Source organism: Argopecten irradians, chromosome 5 (assembly GCF_041381155.1).
Source record: "Argopecten irradians isolate NY chromosome 5, Ai_NY, whole genome shotgun sequence".
In the NCBI taxonomy this organism is placed as follows: domain Eukaryota; kingdom Metazoa; phylum Mollusca; class Bivalvia; order Pectinida; family Pectinidae; genus Argopecten; species Argopecten irradians.
Genome location: NC_091138.1, coordinates 37871355 through 37880580, shown reverse-complemented (window position 1 = coordinate 37880580; position 9226 = coordinate 37871355). Strand labels below are relative to the sequence as shown.

The 9226-nt window shown below is 42.3% G+C and overlaps 1 long non-coding RNA gene across 1 annotated transcript; it reads left to right on the top strand.

The window, feature by feature from the left end:
- On the top strand, positions 1–5276 carry LOC138323758 (uncharacterized). Its single transcript, XR_011208590.1, has 2 exons — positions 1–4211; positions 4289–5276. It is a non-coding gene; the product is annotated as an uncharacterized lncRNA (long non-coding RNA).
- The last annotated feature ends 3950 nt before the right edge of the window (positions 5277–9226 follow it).

Genomic DNA, 9226 nt, shown 5'->3' with positions numbered 1-9226 from the left:
TAACGAAGCTGCGGTGCGCTTCGTTGCTATATATTCCGGAAATTATATTAACCGAGACTTTGGCGGGAATTTGCTGTGCACGAGATCTCGGGACTGCGCCGAGGCTTTCAGTTTTCTGCCGGGCCTTGAGAGGTGAGGGTTGTGTTTTTGAAACCTATGTAATTTTTATATATTTGTCGCCCATCCTTTCCCTAATTTGCTGTTATCGTATAGTATGGAAATGCATCAACATTACTGTGTGTGTATTTTTCGCTGTCAGTAGATATTTTTGCTATATTTTTGAGGTTGAAATACTTGTGAAATTGTGCAATGTCGGACTTAGCATGTCTCGCTTTTAGACGGGTTTCGATAGTAAGTAAAAGTCTTCACTCTTGTGTTGAGAGCCGTTGGTAGGCTGGAAAAGAGTGGGAGCCTCCTGTGTTGTGTTTCAGGGTTAACCGTTAAGGAGATATTTTGAGAATCTTCGCTGGAGAACGGTGTTTGTGAAATTGGAGGTTAAGCTATCGATAATCGGCCCGGTGTGTAGCGCCACGTGCTCGGTCTTTCATTGATGGGTAGGAGTTAATTCTGGTAGCGAAAACGTGAGAATATTAGCAGCAAAATTGTCCATTTCACAGTACTTCCCACTGAGCCACGCGGGTATTTTCTTGTTGTCACCTTTACACATGTTAAATATTAATAAACTGTTAAATGAATTTGATGTCGTCCATTGTCCATACTCACTAGTACCTTTGAATATTGTAGCGAGACATAGGAATCTGCAAGCTACCGCGGCTGTCGAACCCAGGGCAAAACAAATTAATTGTATCATTCTTACTCTACGCTAATGACTACGGTCGTAGCGAAACAAGTCGTTACAATTTGGAACCTCCGGCGGGACCCTAATTAACTAATTAATTGAATTTTTGACTGTTGACTTACTTACTCGTTTAGTTACTACGCTGTGTGACGAGTCCCTGTGTTTGTGAAATTTATACAGGTGTACTGTTTACGTTTCGGTTGAGCGGTTACGCTTGTGTGTATAATTTCTCAGATGTGAGCTATTTATAGCTTGCACTGTGTTTCTCTTATATTCTGGACTTTGTCTGGTTAGCTTGATTATTGAAACTTGTGTAGGCGTTTCACATTGGTACTGGTGAGAATATGGACAGTGCGGATTTGGGAAATGAAATTTAGACTTTACAATCCGTGTGAAAACTTTTAATTTTGGAGGCTCAGTGGGGATTGGTGTCGTGCAACAGGACATGGGGGAAGGATGGGCGACAGTATTACTGGGGAGGCCGCTCATGGGTAAAGGGGACTAAGTAGGATTTATTGTAGTAACTGATATGGGGTTAGAGAGTTTAATTTCGAAACAGATAAGGCCAGTGCTGAAAATACAAACTTGTAATTTGGATATTTGAGGGGTTGTTATTTAATAGTATTGATATTACAAGCTGATAGAGAGGACTAACATTTGTTGTTCAATTTTTTTTTTCATATCTGCTGTATACTGGTGCCCCTGACCTGGGGGGAGGAGCCAAGGAAGAGGACCCAGGCCCCTGTGTCATTGCTGGTGCCACAACGTCAAAGCGGTTTGGGGAAATGTGCACGGCCCTGCCTGGACCCAGACGTCCTTATTGTTATTCCGGAAGTACAAAGTGTGATATAAAGTGCCCGGAGGAACTTTGATGTGATAAGTGTCGGGACATTGGGGTGTTTTGGCCATGGTAACAATAACCCCCAGTACTTGATTCCAGGGAATTTCAGTGGTACACAAGGAGAACATTATAGTTTGGGCCCGATCGGGCAGGGTAATTACCCCGAACCGCGCAGCACAGGGGTCTGGAGGACACTGTGTCGACCCCTGAATATCCCTTCCCCCAGGGGGCATCAGAACTATTGGATAATGTGCATAGTGAACATTCAAATTTCAATGTATTGATAAGTATTCCTGAAATGTTCATATCTGTTTTATATTTTTTTCGTTTTGTTATTGGTAGGCTAAATATGGCTATAGTCATGTAGTGTTAGGTATAAATTGGGGGGGGGGGGGCTGTTTGTAATATTGTCTATATAATGGGGGTTGTAATGTAGGTGAACCGGGGGGGGTATATAATGTTAGGTGTAATTGGTGGGGGCGACCAGGGGCATTTAGTTAGGACTTGGTGTAGGTGTAGTTAGTTGGGGAGAAAGTCCAAGGACTTCTATTCAAAATTGTTGGGGTGGGTGTTTTTGGCTGTTAGGTATTCTGGCCACTGTGGGGACTATGGTTCTGGTGGTTAGAGTTGATACGACCAACACTGGGGTCTTGTACTCACGTGGTCAGACTTAATTAGTTTGGGAGGGGGCTATATAAGTAACGGGAAAAGTCTCTGGTCGACCCCAAATTTTCATTCGAGTTGGGTTAAGTAAAATCATAAGAGTGGCTTCCCCAGTCTTGTAGGATCGTTTAGGGCCCGGTGGAAAACTTTGTTTTGTTAATTGTATGTTTTTGTATTTGTGTACTTTTTTTTCCCCATAATGTCATATTTTTTTTCCTTTTGTTCTAAAGTCGTGTAAAAAGGAGGTGGTGTCCAAGGCAGAAAGAAAAATTATCTAAGGGTACTTTTCTGATTTTGGAATAGTCTTAAAGTATTAAGGAAATTTAACTTGGTTAAAAGACTCTTGGGACATTGTTCTGGTTTTTTTTTATATAAATGCTGGAATCTTGTGAAACCCACAAGGTTAATGACAGCAAGGGATTATTACGTTTATCTATAATCTTAAAGTTTTCGTGTACGGAGTTCCGGGACATGGAGCTTAAACTTTCTCTGCCTTGGAAAATTATTCAACTCTCTAAGTTATGTTTGGTGGTGTCTAACTTTGCACAGTGGAAGGTGTAACGCGTGCAAATATATATGTTAGGGGTAAAATCAATTGCTGATTGATGTCCATTTCATAATAACAATTATTATGGTCTCACCATGGCCATTGTAATACTCGACAACATCTTCTAATATACATTTATTGCAAAAGTAAGCAAGAGTGCCTGTTACAATTCTTTTAGCACCCATTTCTGCGCTGAAATTCTCCAGTCTGCTCCGAGGTCACTTGGCATTGTACATACGTCGGGTGGTAGTACAAAATATATATATACGAGGCATCTGCAGTTGATTGCTAGGGCTGTAAAACAAGTATACAAAGAGAAAGAAATACAAAAGAAAAGAAATGAAAAACAACCATGCCCTAAGCGCTATATATATATAATCACTACTGAACAGAAGTGATTGATGTACTTGTAGAGAAAATAAGTGATATTACAGGTGAGCTGAGAATTGAAGTTTGCTAGCCACCAGCTACTACCTATACCAAGGGCACATAACTCATGTGACTCTCTGAGCTGTCTGGGGGTTTCATAGCTTGTCTCTGACAATACTACATTTAAAGTGGAGGTTTTCGGGTACGTACCAGTGGTGTTACGAAATAAAGATATAATAATTGAATATCTGGGAAAAAAACCCTTAAAGATAAATAAAAGATAAGGAAATACTTGTGTAATTGGTTGAAAATGAAAATACGTAGATTTGTACAGGATTGCTTGATGAAATATAATACTTTCATTGTCTTAACCTCTGATGCGCTAGCATTGTGGTTATTTAGCAAGAATATCAATGTTGAACATCTTAGGGATAATTAATCGGTGATACTTGTACATGTTCTATACTTGTGATGTGATATAATTAATATTGTGTACTGGCATCGGGATGATTGTTATCTTTTTAAATCCCAATTCCACTTCAGGATAATTGTTATATAGAGTCCACCTCCTTTGTTTTTTTTGGTACCTTGTTGTACAATTGTTTTGTTTTGTTTTTTTGTTGTTGTACATGTTATGATGGAGATTTTGGCCAGTGAGGAACAATTGAAGGATAATGACATGTTCTAGCTCCTGTTTAGAATGGCCGCGGTATGTTGATGCAGTTCTCACATTATTATTTTTTCGGGCAGTAAGTTGTTAGTGGCTGCGGGTCGCATCCTGTCTAGGTGGTTGGGGGGACAATATAGGTAGTTTTTTTTTTCTTTTTCTTTTTCCTTAGTTGACGTTTCCTTATTAAGGCATTATTGTCTTTGTGCAAAATTTTGGAATTTTGTTTTTGTTTTTTTTTTCTTGGATTACCTCCCTTTATTAAGAGATGTTTGATTTTGTGAACTTAAGGTTTTTCTTTCCTTAAATTACCTCCCCTTGATAGGTTCTTTAAAATTTAGTTTGGTTTTTTCCATCCTATTTTTTTTTATTCTAGTTCAAGTTCGTGAACAGGATAGATAGCTTCTTTAAAATTTAGTTTGGTTTTTTCCATTCTATTTTTATTCTAGTTCGAGTTCGTGAACAGGATAGATAGGTTCTTTAAAATTTAGTTTTTTTTTTTTTCATTCTATTTTTATTCTAGTTCGAGTTCGTGAACTGGATACTTCCAAATTCGAAATTTGTGCATCTTGCTTTTGGCTTTAAATGTTTCAACTTTTGTTAGGAACTTTTTGGGTTGTTTTTTTTCCAAATTATCTCCCTTGGATCAGTTTTACGGCTACGGGTCGCAGCCTGTCTAGGTGGTTGGGGGGTATGTAACGAAGCTGCGGTGCGCTTCGTTGCTATATATTCCGGAAATTATATTAACCGAGACTTTGGCGGGAATTTGCTGTGCACGAGATCTCGGGACTGCGCCGAGGCTTTCAGTTTTCTGCCGGGCCTTGAGAGGTGAGGGTTGTGTTTTTGAAACCTATGTAATTTTTATATATTTGTCGCCCATCCTTTCCCTAATTTGCTGTTATCGTATAGTATGGAAATGCATCAACATTACTGTGTGTGTATTTTTCGCTGTCAGTAGATATTTTTGCTATATTTTTGAGGTTGAAATACTTGTGAAATTGTGCAATGTCGGACTTAGCATGTCTCGCTTTTAGACGGGTTTCGATAGTAAGTAAAAGTCTTCACTCTTGTGTTGAGAGCCGTTGGTAGGCTGGAAAAGAGTGGGAGCCTCCTGTGTTGGTTTCAGGGTTAACCGTTAAGGAGATATTTTGAGAATCTTCGCTGGAGAACGGTGTTTGTGAAATTGGAGGTTAAGCTATCGATAATCGGCCCGGTGTGTAGCGCCACGTGCTCGGTCTTTCATTGATGGGTAGGAGTTAATTCTGGTAGCGAAAACGTGAGAATATTAGCAGCAAAATTGTCCATTTCACAGTACTTCCCACTGAGCCACGCGGGTATTTTCTTGTTGTCACCTTTACACATGTTAAATATTAATAAACTGTTAAATGAATTTGATGTCGTCCATTGTCCATACTCACTAGTACCATTGAATATTGTAGCGAGACATAGGAATCTGCAAGCTAACGCGGCAGTCGAACCCAGAGCAAAACAAATTAATTGTATCATTCTTACTCTACGCTAATGACTGCGGTCGTAGCGAAACAAGTCGTTACAATATAACAGCTGTTTATATAATAAGTTGCTTGGTGCGAATAATTGGTATTTCTAAAAGAATAGATTTCATACGTGTGTACCATCGTGCTTGTTGTCAACCACATAAATATCTGTAATTTCATCCCAGCTTCGCCCAATGATCAGATGCACGTGTGGCTTCTGGCTTCCGCATGCTTCCCGCGCCAGCTTCCGTAGCTTCCGGATGTACGTCACAACATGCATGGCCGCCGCACAATACGTACGTCACGGAGACTATCGCGTACCCGGCATGCTATAGTTTTTGTTCTAAATGCGATACCATATCTGTCTAGAAATCTTTTGAGCTATAATATAAACTATTGCCTATAGTCTATATATAAGGCAATTTTTTTTTTAAAAAGCCTAATAATATAGGCAGGTTTAGCGGACTACGTATATAACAACTGTGTCATATACTAGTAAGCGTTTTGATTTATACAAATTGATTTGAGGACCAACCAGAGTGTGATTTTTAGACCCCTGAAACGTCGAAAAATGGGTGTATATAACCTCAGCATGACCTAGACTTTTATCATATTTGTTGGTCCAAATTGATAAAACGAATTCTCAGATCCATGTGGTTCAATAGCTACCCAAACTCTGGTCGACCAACACATTTGGTGGTGGTCATTCGACAAAAATATTTTTTAATAAAAAAAATATGAATTGTGACCAGTATATGCTCATATAACCGCTGACCTTGGTGAACCCCGAAAATTGGTTTAATCACTTTAACCAAAAGTTCTATTGAAAGGTGTACCGTCCCCCATCAATTTGGAAGCGATGAAGGACACATTAATTACTGATTATTAGTAAAGGTACCTCCTGTATGGTGTCCCGGGTCATTTAATGTGTTTAACATTGTTGGTGAACACGCACAGACACCATTATTTCTCCATTATTTAGTTACACCAATTTCGGTAGTAGGGTATACTTGTAGAATATTTTCAGAAGTGCTGTATCGCACGTAGAGGTATACGTACCAGGGCCCGGCACCATAAAACTATTCTCAGATAGGGTTTTTTCATCAAATATATGATTTTACAAGCTTGAGTAAAAGAAAATGTAGAGAAAGCTTTATGGTGCCGGGTCCAGGTTGCAATCCATGAAACGAATCAAAACGATGCTTTCTTCGCCTACAGGTATACTGTCCATCAGTAAAATGTAAACATTTCATGTTCTTTTTAGGTCACCGATCGCGACAACATGTCGCCAGTTTGACATCACATCACAAGGCATTTGTTTATGAGCAGAAGAGTTTAGTATGGACTGGATTGTGAACCGCCCCGGGTCCTCTTCGGGCACCATTAAATTGTTTTGTACTTTCTATGGTAGGCGTAGTGAAAAAAAAGACACCGAGGGCTTGGGGAACCTACAAGAACATTCGGGCAACTATGTATACGGTTCTATCTGGACGCCAGGATATCAAGGGCTTGGGGATCCTACAAGAACATTCGGACAGCTACAGTTCTATCTGGACGCCAGAATACCAAGGGCTTGGGGATCCTACAAGAACATTCGGACAGCTACGGTTCTATCTTGACGCCAGAATACCAAGGGCTTGGGGATCCTAAAAGAACATTCGGACAGCTACGATTCTATCTGGACGCCAGGATATCAAGGGCTTGGGGATCCTACAAGAACATTCGGACAGCTACGGTTCTATCTGGACGCCAGGATATCAAGGGTTTGGGGATCCTACAAGAACATTCGGACAGCTACGGTTCTATCTGGACGCCAGGATATCAAGGGCTTGGGGATCCTACAAGAACATTCGGACAGCTACGGTTCTATCTGGACGCCAGGACATCAAGGGCTTGGGGATCCTACAAGAACATTCGGACAGCTACGGTTCTATCTGGACGCCAGGATATCAAGGGCTTGGGGATCCTACAAGAACATTCGGACAGCTACGGTTCTATCTGGACGCCAGAATACCAAGGGCTTGGGGATCCTACAAGAACATTCGGACAGCTACGGTTCTATCTGGACGCCAGAATACCAAGGGCTTGGGGATCCTAAAAGAACATTCGGACAGCTACGATTCTATCTGGACGCCAGGATATCAAGGGCTTGGGGATCCTACAAGAACATTCGGACAGCTACGATTCTATCTGGACGCCAGGATATCAAGGGTTTGGGGATCCTACAAGAACATTCGGACAGCTACGGTTCTATCTGGACGCCAGGATATCAAGGGCTTGGGGATCCTACAAGAACATTCGGACAGCTACGGTTCTATCTGGACGCCAGGATATCAAGGGCTTGGGGATCCTACAAGAACATTCGGACAGCTACGGTTCTATCTGGACGCCAGGATATCAAGGGCTTGGGGATCCTACAAGAACATTCGGACAGCTACGGTTCTATCTGGACGCCAGGATACCAAGGGCTTGGGGATCCTACAAGAACATTCGGACAGCTACGGTTCTATCTGGACGCCAGAATACCAAGGGCTTGGGGATCCTAAAAGAACATTCGGACAGCTACGATTCTATCTGGACGCCAGAATACCAAGGGCTTGGGGATCCTACAAGAACATTCGGGCAGATACGATTCTATCCTGAGACCAAGGGCTTGGGAATCCTACAAGGACATTCGGACAGCTACGATTCTATCTGGAAGCCAGTATACCAAGGGCTTGGGGATCCTACAAGAACATTCGGACAGCTACGGTTCTATCTGGACGCCAGGATACCAAGGGCTTGGGGATCCTACAAGAACATTCGGACAGCTACGTCTCTCTGGACGCCAGGATATCAAGGGCTTGGGGATCCTTCAAGAACATTCGGGCAGATACGATTCCATCTGGAAGCCAGTATACCAAGGGCTTGGGGATCCTACAAGGACATTCGGACAGCTACGGTTCTATCTGGACGCCAGGATATCAAGGGCTTGGGGATCATACAAGAACATTCGGGCAGATACGATTTTATCTGGAAGCCAGTATACCAAGGGCTTGGGGATCCTACAAGGACATTCGGACAGCTACGATTCTATCTGGAAGCCAGTATACCAAGGGCTTGGGGATCCTACAAGAGCATTCGGACAGCTACGGTTCTATCTGGACGCCAGGATATCAAGGGCTTGGGGATCCTTTAAGAACATTCGGGCAGATACGATTCTATCTGGAAGTCAGTATACCCAGGGCTTGAGGATCCTACAAGAACATTCGGACAGCTACGGTTCTATCTGGACGCCAGGATATCAAGGGCTTGGGAATCATACAAGAACATTCGGGCGGATACGATTATATCTGGAAGCCAGCATACCAAGGGCTTGGGGATCCTACAAGAACATTCGGACAGCTACGGTTCTATCTGGACGCCAGGATATCAAGGGCTTGGGGATCCTTCAAGAAGATTCGGGCAGATACGATTCCATCTGGAAGCCAGTATACCAAGGGCTTGGGGATCCTACAAGAACATTCGGACAGCTACGATTCTATCTGGACGCCAGGATATCAAGGGCTTGGGGATCCTACAAGAACATTCGGGCATATACGGTTCTATCTGGACGCCAGGATACCAAGGGCTTGGGGATCCTACAAGAACATTCGGACAGCTACGGTTCTATCTGGACGCCACGATATCAAGGGCTTGGGGATCCTACAAGAACATTCGGGCAGATACGATTCTATCTGGAAGCCAGAATACCAGGGGCTTGGGGATCCTACAAGAACATTCGGACAGCTACGATTCTATCTGGAAGCCAGTATACCAAGGGCTTGGGGATCTTACAAGAACATTCGGGCAGCCACGGTTCTAT